An 11,396-nucleotide genomic window follows, 5' to 3' on the forward strand; every position below is an offset into this window, starting at 1 on the left:
TTCCAAACCTTTAAATTGCACGCCATCTTTACTAATTATACACATCACAAATCCTGTATACACTGTACCAGTAAGACTTTTGATTGTACGATATGATCACTGTGGTTTTCTTACCCTCAAGGACTTAGGGCATCAAGAAAATGAGAGGAGGGGCAACACTCTGGGACTTCCTGGTAGCATTATGGACCACTGCTGTTTAAATCTGTGATACAAACCTGGTAATATGGCTGAAAATAATTAATGTTCCTGACTGGTATTAATAAGCTGGTTTGGTATATGTAAAACCCCTATAGGTTGGCTGGTATACTCTTCGTGATCTGTGTGGAATAAACCTAAGATCGGCCTAGAAATATCTGCTCTCAAATGCTTCATTATCTAACTACTATTACTTGCAATTTTTGAAATATGTCCTATAAAGCAAGACATATAAAGAGCAGGGTAAGTACGATGTGAGTCAACTTGGCGTTTCATGGGCACATTTCGCTAAATAAGCCTTATAAGTATTAGATGCATTTGACAGATGTACTTTTTGGGCCATAAATTCAGAGAAAACGTAATACAGTTTGCTCCAGATTGGACTGGTATTACATTGGTGACTAGAATTATTACCGTAATGTGCAAAAAAGGGAGAGGAAACCGCACTTAGTTTGCGAAACTGTTGAAACGTTTCATGGCCTACGGTTGGTTAAATACGCGATCGTCTGGTTTAGTCCACTGTACAAAAAGCCGCCATATAGCACGGAACCCTTTATCTTATTGCACAGAACTTGGTAGCTTTTGCAGTGAGTACCGGACATATGATTTATCCCCGTAAGAATCCATTCTAACTTCAGTTATCTCACGGAACTTAACCAGTGTGACAGGAATGCTAGTCCCAGAAAAGGAATTCCAAGGTCCCATTTATTTAGTACATGCTAGCCAGGGTTAGCTGGAGTATCGGGTCGGTATATGGGTCTAATGTCATATGTACAAAATAATGGGGAGCAAACCACGGTTCCTAGCGTGCACACAAGCTTTGCGGCTAGCAAAACTTTAAGAATAGATTTCATGAAATGTTCAAATATCTACATATTTTACCAATATATTGTTCTATTACCCATTTCAAATATATGATCTACACTATTGATAAAAAAACTGCACTCATTCAAAAAGGAATTAATAAGAGAGATCGCATTTATGTGACCAGAGTCTGATTACAACACCCCAGCTCTCCGCCATGGTTTCTCTTCTGCGTACATGGAGATTCCCACACTGTGTTTCAGATTGCCTCGTTAACTTCTGTCTATCGCCCTGGGATGGGACTCTATTCCCCAATCACTCAACCTCTTCACTATTAAGCGCTTGATTTCTATTTAGATAGGACGCAACTAGGAAAAAACACGCACTTGTTTATAATCGATATATTCAGGGACGTAGTGGATTAATTAAACAGTTTAAGGCGGAAGAGAGGAGTTAGTCAAAATTGCAACGAAATCAACGTCAACGCGGGTTAAGTGAGCGAGCAGATGAAATACGTCGGTGATGCAGTGTCGTAGTTGCTTGCCTGGATTACTAGTGGCAATAAAAACCGAAACTAGCTGGTTCCACCATGTTCTTCATTAAAACACTCAGCATAATGCGAGCGATGTTTGCGCGTGATATGTATGCAAATGACATGCAGCTCACCAAACAAGGTGAAATTATACTTTTGTCATCTGTAATAGTTTTCCAGCTATGAATAAAGGAGATCCCTAATCACAGATCCAGGGGAAATTCCCCACAGCGGTTTGGTGACACGGACACTAATGCAACGTGGGAGTCACTTCGGGTGATTTTTCGCCCTCAGGAAGGAAATAAATTGAAATGTAATCTGGGCGCTGTGCTGCATGGTTTACGTAGGTGTGATGTAACTACAGCAGCTCAGTAAATGGTTCACTCTGATTTTTACACTCTGACTGACAGACGTTCAACAATCGATAACTCAGTTTGACCCACTCTGAGCCCCAGTGTATCGCATGCCTGTCCGATTGCTCTAGCTAGCTCAACAATCGCAATCAGACTCAGTTGCGGTAGAGGAATCGCACCAAAGAGCTGTTACTTTTGATGGCCTTTTACAGGGAGATGTTAAATAAGCTCGCATATAGAGATATATGAGTAAAATAGCCTATACGAGTTCGAAATTCTTTGTTTCTTTCAAACAACTTGAGAGAGATTGCCACATGTGAACTCGTGCCTGCGCATAACATACACGCATCTAGAGATTTTCCAAGCTTGCGTATCGCTTTGAAAAGGAACAAAAAATCGATCTGTCTTAAATCTATACCTGAGAAAGCACACGCCTATAAGCATATTTGTTTCATGGTTATCAAACGCCATGCTTTATTCTAGATAAGATGCTATTCAAAACACACTGATGACGCACAAGTTTGCGCTTATGTAGACCTGTTTAACACATTCATACATAGTTGAATAAAGCATGGTGCTGGCCTGACCCAGATACGGGCTGTGTGATGAAAGTACCGATAAACTTACACAATGTGTACATTTTTAGTACAAAGAAATAAATCAAATCCATTTCCGCTATCTTATTTACGTTTTGAAGTTCATGAAAAGTAAATGAAGCAGTGACATTAACGTGACTTTCTGACCGAGTGCGAACAGTGTAAAACTCAACATAAATTACATGGTGTCCCAGGATACATGTAACCCAAGAACGTAGACGCCATTTATTTTCTGTTGACTAGTACTTCTAAAGACGCGCTTAAATTCTACGGGCGAAGTTGTCGATGACTTTGATGCACTCTTCTGTTGGTATAGCTGTTATTTTTGTGTGACTGCTGTCCTGGGGTGGCGTGGGGGATGTTCCTGTAGACTCGTTCCTTCAGATGTCCCTTAAGATAAAAAATCTGGAGGTTCAGGTCACGGCTTAGATAAAAACACAGGCACAAAATGTAATGTAGTGTTCTTTACATAACAGTTACACCGCCATTAATTTAATGTTGTTTTGAATTTACAAGTGATTCATTTATAAAGAATATGGACAGTGTCGAGGGCAAAGTCTCAAAGGAAAAATGCCACTTTGATTATCTACTCAGTGGCATGTTCTCTCTCTCTCTCTCTCTCTCTCTCTCTCTCTCTCTCTCATACTCGGTATGGGATACCTTGGTTTCCAATTTCATTTTTGTTTTTTGACCACCATTTATTAGAGCTATGCCATCAATCACTCCTGATCTCAGTGTTAATAAGAGTGACAATCATGTCGATTGTCTTAGGGGCATCGGTTCATTTCGCGAGGGGGTTTATATAACAGATAAATGACGAGCTGCTCCCAAATAACAAAGAACGATTAGTTTTTCAACTCAACGCCTGCAAGTAGCTGGCTTGTGTTTGTGTGACGTGAACTTCTGTGTAGAGAAAAGCAGACAACAATCAGTAAACATGTTATCCAATCGGAAAGCTTATTATCAACGGACACTTTTGTCTTGCAGAGCTTCATACTGTGTAATTCTGGGTGATCTTTGTGCGGTTCCAAATTGAGTCAGGCAAACAGTTGGTGAGAAATGATGGGTAGATATCTACTATGATCAGAAGGTATAACAGAATAGAACTTGATTGTCAGTACATATATAAGCGTATCAGAAAGAAAAAACAATATTAATATCACAATAATATCAAAGATTTCTCTGTGACCGGTCGATAAGCGGTGTAACAACCATTGACACCTGCGCCAACAGAATTAACGAACGCTTGATATGTCCACATTGGACATATCAAGCGTTCGTTATGTCCACATTGGACTATAGGCAAAAATGGTCAATCAAAAACATAACCCATAGGGTGTACACTTGGCACGATCACTTAAAACCAGTATAATGGGTTTAAATAGTGTATCTTTGTCTATCTGTGGTGTCGTTGTCTTATTTTTGAAGTGTCGACGTTGCTGTTTCCATATTTGGCATGTCTCATGCGTGTCGACAGTGAATTCTCAAGTTATCTCAATATTTCTGCCGATTTAAGTTCCATTAGACTGCAGTTTTGTGTGATATTCGTACACATGACGTTAATTTAAAACATCTAAAAAACCTTTCCTGTAAGCACCTGCATCAACAAAAACAACTGCATTTTATCTTAACAAGGAACAGTGCATTACCAGAAATCAAATTTATTTGTCAAATCACCCATTTCTTTTTTCTTTTCTTTTTTTTTTTTTTTTGCCGATGATAGTGCCACGGTCTCAGACTGTCGTTGTACACGTAATCAGACCGCAGCGAGAAAAAAAAAAAGCTTGATAACAGTTCCAAATCAACTGTGTCGCTTGTTGTCGACATGTTTCATGTTAATCGTACGGTATGGTGAAAACCAAGCGATCAAATTACAATAAGCAGAGCTGAATTATGAATAAAGAGAGAAATGTTTCTGTATACATTATCTGTTGTGCTCAGCCTCCTTCGATCTCCGTCATAAATCTTGTTATTCTGTGTTTAAAGCATTGTAAAATCCCATAGAGCAGAAAGAACATCGTATCGTTATTTTTAAGCTAAGCAGTATTTATTAAATATGGCATAAAAATAGTCTGAATACAAAGGCCTGGAAACTGAGAGTTTAAGCCACGCCGGGAAAACCTACTCTACAACAAAAAAGTACTCTAACATGGCTCCGGACGCTGCCATGGGTCAGTTTGATCGCTTTAAGAATCAAATGAATACATATGGAACGGATAATATACGAAGCAGAGATAAAAACGTGTGAACAATTAATCTATGATTATTTTATTAACTAGAAAACTATGAGCAAATGACATCCAGTAATTCTGAATGCGACAAAATTGACAAACAAGCAGGTGGGCAATGGGTCTTTAATAATACTACAAATGTAGTGCTAAAGAAGGCGGTAAGTTGTACATTTCTTTAAAAAGGTGAGGGTAGTACCTGAGGCAATACAATTTGAATGGTGGGAAAACTTAGCATGCAGCAGGGTAAGATATGACTGTTTATGGTACATCCAGCTCGCCTCTCCTGACTACGGGTACTTCAAATACCGGCATAATCATGTTACCCAAAGCAGCACATAAATATTCCATTTCCTTTCTCATTCATTATTCTGATCATAATCAACGTATCACTTAATCAATGTCTCTTTTCTTTTTCAATGCGTTAACCTTTATCCCTTCACATATCTAGTATCTGTTTTTATGCATTTTTGTATCTAGAAATCATTTGTTTCTGTATTCAATCACAATCAATTAACCCATCAATAGATCTTTGCATTCATTCCTTAATCTATTCATTTATCTATTATGATTAATATATTTAAAAAAGCGTTTACTATAAATTAAACATGAAGGCAGTAATAGAATTACAATAACAAAATTAAACATGGGGCACATAATCTTTATTGAAAAAAGAGAGAATTTATACAAAGCAGTATACTATTTATATACCATTATTTAATTAAAAATATGCTTAAATGTGTTTAGACATATTTGTTATAATTTAGGGAACGCTTAGCTAGCGTGGAATATGTGAAACAAAGCAATGCAAGCTGTACGTAAACGGTAGATATATACAGGGGTATTCTAATTTTCTTTATTTTTTAATGTCTCGGCTATATATGTTTTGATACAGCCGTATAATATTATTCCGTTTCCGTCTCTAGAAAGCACCGTGCCTGTAAATGTATTATTTAAAGAACGTGACTGCCACATAATAATAAATGGCCAGTCCTGTGACCGAAAAATTTCCCATACAAAACAAAAGAGTGTCTCCTGTGTGTAATGAAATCTACATTGTACATTAACGCCTATCTATTTGTCGTGCTTTTGAACGCGTTCCACATGTAGTTGCTGTTATATTCATTTTTTTCCACCTGTTATTTCCCATAAATGTGGCTTGGGTCAAAGCAGAAATAACCCAGGGCGCAGATGGCGCTGCAGTCGCAACCAGACCTGTAATAATAATAATAATAATAATAATAATAATAATAATAATAATAAAACGGCAGACGACACGTTGACCCCACCACCACGGTTCAGAGTTTATTGATAATTACTAACAATTGCTGTAGTCAAGATAAATAAGAATCACCATTTATTCAAACAAAAGCTAAAACGCAAAGTACCCATCCCAATATTTCACGCAGGATATTTGCTTAATATTTAATAACCGTCTCTAAACAGTTAGTCTACAACTGATTAAACCACTTACACACAACGATAAGGATAGCGACACGGCTGTCCAAAATTTGGGTCACAAGGGTCCCTTATGTTAACGCAGGTGGTTGTACTATTGACTGGTAACGAAAAAAATGCAACATTAGGATGACAGTAGAACTTACTGTTAGACACGGGTACATGTATTTCAAAATGAAATATCTAACCGAAAAAATAACATTTGATAGTGAAATACAGTTTTAAACAGACCGAATGCGATATAATGCATTCTCCAGATTTTCAAGATAGAGAGGGTTTATTTTGTAAATATACTTTTTTAAGACCGTACTAATAAGTGTCTTCACGCAACGGAAGCCACGGAAAGGGAATTTTCACGGTTCAACATTGCACCTTATAAATAATTTATCAAAACACTGTATCGATGTGCAGTGTACATATAGGATAGAAATAACAAATTTAACATAGGCTTAATAATGTAATGAACAATCCTTACCGAGACTGAAATTGACACAAGCTGTACATGGACGTCCCACTTGCAATTGTCCTTGGACGGCGGTTAGTGAGAGAAAACTGGCCACGACAAATATCAACCCTATGACGCCCATTATAGAGCAGAGATGTTATTTTTACAGCTAATTATATCTTTATCTATTTGTCAGTGCCCTAACTCTCTGAGGCAATGTGGGGCGCTGTCAAATGATAGCTAGAATAATAGCCCACGTCAAAATAGCTGCTATTTATACAAGTATCTGTACACCCTCTTGTCTTTGACACTCACATGAATATTGCTGAACATTTGGCATTCAGGTGACAGCATTTCAAATAGGAATTACTTCCTTTTAAGGATTTCCGTACTTGACACTGCCACCTTTGATTTGAAAACTTGTTTAATTTGTTACCACTGATAAATTCACGGTTGACACAAACTGCACCTTCAACCTTTTGTAATGTTAATGCCGTTGACGTCGTTTACAAAAATAACCTATGAACTGTGCCTATGAAAATATATGAAGATAAAAATTTCTATAATTAGAAAAGCAAAAGAAAATTGCTGCTTAATATGGTATAATGCATTAAAAGATATAAAACAGTCGTTTTTTTTTTTTTTTGTTTGTTTATTGAATAAGATATTTTGTGCTTGATTTTTCTTAAGTTCTGTCAAATTATAATTTGTTGTACAACAGTGGGAACGGGTCACATTTTGCGTGACAGTTAATATTTATTTCTTTCTCAACAGCAAGTATCTTAGAAAAGTTAAAATCACCTTAAGCAGATTCTCTCACGCTTTCTATTCTCTCATAATGTCATGCAGTGTTGACAACACTGCTCTCGAAATATTTCAATAACAAATGCACTCCATTGTGGAGAAACTGCACGATATTTCCTTTTGTACCTCTAGTTAGTTTAAGGGGGAAGCGAATGCGTCACTTGTGGCTTAGATTGAACTTACCAGTAGAGGGCACTTTTGCAGCTTGCAAGATGCTCTGTCTATTTACTGCAGTAGAGAAGCGAGAAAATCGAGTGTAATAAGTGGTAATGTTACCTTTCTTATCTTTACAGATACGAAATGCATGTAAAAGAGTACATATTTATAAATAAATGATCCTTTCTGTGATGATTTAATCGACTGTCCATTTGATAAGGCATGAATTTAGCAGAATCCCAACACATTATTCAATAGGGTTTCCCGTCATCTGTTCGCCTTTTCGCCAGCCCGCTGGGTCGTGTTGGATCTGGTATGTTAATCACATTCAACAACTGTCGATCGCTTGTCTCTGGAAGCCGATGCACGTCAACTGAATCCCCAGGAAAATGCAGCTTGCGTCAACAGCTTATCTAACAGGAGGCATGTCCATGCATCAGGGGCTTCTACATGTGACAATTAGGGGTCGGTCCGGACTAGCTTGAACTGTATTTCGTATATGTGAGGTTTCTTTAAAACGTGTGCTACGTGCTGTAAGATCGAATGCCTGGTTTACTAGATTTGAAAGACAAGTTGAGGAAAAATGCAACAGTTTTGTTATAGATCTCCGTCTGTTCATAACTAGAGGCATGTACATTTTTACTCTACAGATGTATCTCTTAAATTGTTAACAGCGTGAATGTTCGAAGAAGTCATTGCAACTAATATACTGCACACCTATGACAGCATACATTAAAATATGTCATATATTAATTATTGACTCATGGTGTTTCTGTCTTACACTATTCTTCAAATATAATTAACAAATTGCATTGTTTTATATCTAATGCTAAAGCTATAAAGCCAGTTTTGTTACTTTGTTGTCCTTTATGTTCTGATCATTATAATCTTTTCAATTTTTTTTTCAGTCTGAGAAATTCCCAAGTATTTTTACAGAGTATGATGTAACACTGCGCCCCAGCTCTCCTAAAACTAAACCATCTTCTCTTGATCATGATATAGATTAAGTAGTTGCATTGTACATGTAGTTTATTTGCGACAACTGACAGACAAAAGTTCAATATTCCTGTGATAACCATACGCTGACAGTTTCTGCTGTGGTGTTAGTTGAAGGTTCCGCTCCGCGATCATACTGTCATATTTCAATGTATATTATAAGTCTTTCAAATCAAACATTGCTTTGATGAAATTAATTAATCCATTAATCTTGGTAAGACTGACAGACCCCATACTGAACTCTATTTACCTACTGGCCCACTAGCATAGTAACAACTGTTGCCGTCCACACATATGGCGGAGCAACCACAACCATCCCTGAAGAGAGACATGAAAACGATACTATATGATAACCATATATAACAGTAAGGACAGGAAGGACTATACTACATTATACATGATAAGTTAAAGTCGCCTTCACTTGACTGTCCATGTATTAAAGGAATGCTAATTTGTGTTTAAGTAATAATTGATAGTTTTTATTACATTAATTAACCATATATGTCACTATTGTCCACTCTTGTATTACAAGTACTTGTGGATACATCTGGATCAATTCATTTGGGTTGGCGAAGACAATTTGATTACTAGTAGTATATCAGCTAGTATTTTCACGACTTCTCAGGTTTTTTGCACAACAAGGTATCAACGGTATTTTATTTCAGATGTCACTGTTGGTAGAAAACTGTAGATCACAGGGAAGATGTAAACAATATATACTCCCATTCTTTTATTTTTTAATTTTGACAGTTGCATGCATCAGCTGCAAGTTCTGAATCAAAGCAACTCTTCTCATGTAAAAGTGTAGAAAGATTTTTGTGCTATATTGATACCGAATATGACAAAATCGTATTTCATTTTTTTTTTGTCTTTTTTTCCATTTCCATAATGTTTTTATACTAAAAGCCCTACTTCAGTTAAAGAAGTCACTTATGTTCACTGTGCCGGATGGTGTACATTTTCTGATAACACATGCATTAATTTTAGCAAGTATTACTTTTAAAACAGCCCTTATGTGTAAATGTAGATAATAATTTGCATTTCAGCTGAAATTAGACTAATGACAAGGTTATAAAATGGTTGGGAAGTACATGTCACGGTAACTATAAATGCTTTGGAATAACACGTTTAATTGCTGAATAAAGACTTCAGCCGCACACATGCTGTGACTTGATACTGCAGGAGATTCATTTCAATAGATTTTTTTTTTTGTCTTTTGTTTGTGAGATGAATGAGTAACTACGATGTGCAGAGTCTCAATAGTATTTTATCGTATCTAGTTGCTTAATTAGAATTTATTCTTTTTTTTTTTTTTTTTGCTCACCTGCAAGTTGAACCAGAACGGCATCTTTCCCCTGCAGCAAAGCACGGACTCACGAAGTTTCTGCAACTACTGACGTCATTTACTGAAAAATATGTTTTATTGACTATTTTAATTTGATAATTCATTTGATCATAACATAAACTTCCAATATGTAAATTCGCATGGTTAAGCTATGCAGTTCAAGCGTATCCCACGTACCGTTACAAAATATGTAATTCTTAATATACGGCCTAGCCATGGTAAAGAATAAGATAATGTTTTCAGCTATTAGGAAGGTTCATATCAGCAGATGCACCGTGTAGGCTTTAAAATCGGATACAACTGCTCTCGTTAAACTGTTAAATTTATTGAACACAATACAATGCAACTTATAAGAATAAATCTCAGTAGGCTACAATGTGCTGTGTTCACATAATTACTACCGTTTATTAAAAAGAACACTGAAATGACGCTAAGATGTAAACCTTGACCGAAGGTCCAAACTTACCCAGCTGCCCAGCACGACAAGCGGTGCACGGACTTCCAGACTGCCCGAATACCTGTCCGAGTGTGAGAATCCCAAGCAAAAGCGCCACTGAGAGGCGTTTAAAGTTCCCCATTCTTTCGCCAGTGTTTTGATTGAATTGATAATGGCTATCTCTCCCTCAAATTTTCTTATATACCTGTGCAAATCTTGCGTGATACACAAAAGGACAACGAGCGTTTCCGCATGCCGTCACGTCTGGCAAAACTGATTTGTGTTTATGTTTTTTTAAATAATGTTTTTCTTTTTCCTGTTAACGGAAATACAACACAAGCTTGGTACAGAATAATGATACATGGTGTGTTTAATGGTCAGGAGCACGACAGGACGGTTTCAGTTGTGTTTATCTTTACACATACACACGTGTTTACTATGCTGCGCAGGCCAATTTCTGCAGCTGAGGGTGTAATCTAGACAAGAAGTGGCCAAAACACAACAACTTTAACCGTTTTGTTACATGTACGTGATCGCCATTTTTTGTGACAATTAAACAAAATTTCAAGAGTTTATGTTTGAAACATTATGGAACTGGAGAATAAATCGCCACCCTGCAGTATATACATGTACAATGTCAGCCCCCCCCCCACCAAAAAAAAATAATAATAATAAATTTCCCCTTGAATTAAAGTAAAAGATAACATTCCTCAAGAAGTAAATCACTGAGAAAACGGAATATTAGTATTTCAGGAAATCAATAGATTATAAAAACACATTTCATAATACTTCTATATCATTACATTGCTGGTGCGCCTTATATACAGGGCCGGAAGAATTAATTATGTACACAAGCTGAAATGAACCATAAATTATTTCGATGAGCAAAATAGTACAGAATATGAGATAATAACCAAGGTCACAGATCCTTACACAATTGGGTCAGAGCCATCAGATGTGTTGCGCGTGTTGCTCACCGAGACGAAATATTTCAAATATTTCATTGTAACATACTGTACGTACCAACATACACTGGCAAAAATATACA

At 36.8% G+C, this 11,396-nt stretch overlaps 1 long non-coding RNA gene across 2 annotated transcripts; it reads right to left on the reverse strand.

Annotated features, from left to right (window-relative positions):
- Window positions 1-5,352: 5,352 nt before the first annotated feature.
- LOC106171700 (uncharacterized) lies at window positions 5,353-10,592 on the reverse strand. 2 transcript variants are annotated; one of them, XR_015335579.1, is made up of 5 exons: window positions 10,379-10,592; window positions 9,892-9,973; window positions 6,642-8,885; window positions 6,183-6,267; window positions 5,353-5,923 (listed from the first exon to the last, which is right to left on the reverse strand). It is a non-coding gene; the product is annotated as an uncharacterized LOC106171700 (long non-coding RNA). The 2 variants fall into 2 exon arrangements; XR_001239340.3 differs by lacking the exons at window positions 9,892-9,973; window positions 10,379-10,592 and having other exon boundaries at window positions 6,642-6,926.
- Window positions 10,593-11,396: the final 804 nt, after the last annotated feature.

Source organism: Lingula anatina, chromosome 7 (genome assembly GCF_051362555.1).
Source record: "Lingula anatina isolate TDL-2025a chromosome 7, LinAna3.0, whole genome shotgun sequence".
Lineage (NCBI taxonomy): Eukaryota > Metazoa > Brachiopoda > Lingulata > Lingulida > Lingulidae > Lingula > Lingula anatina.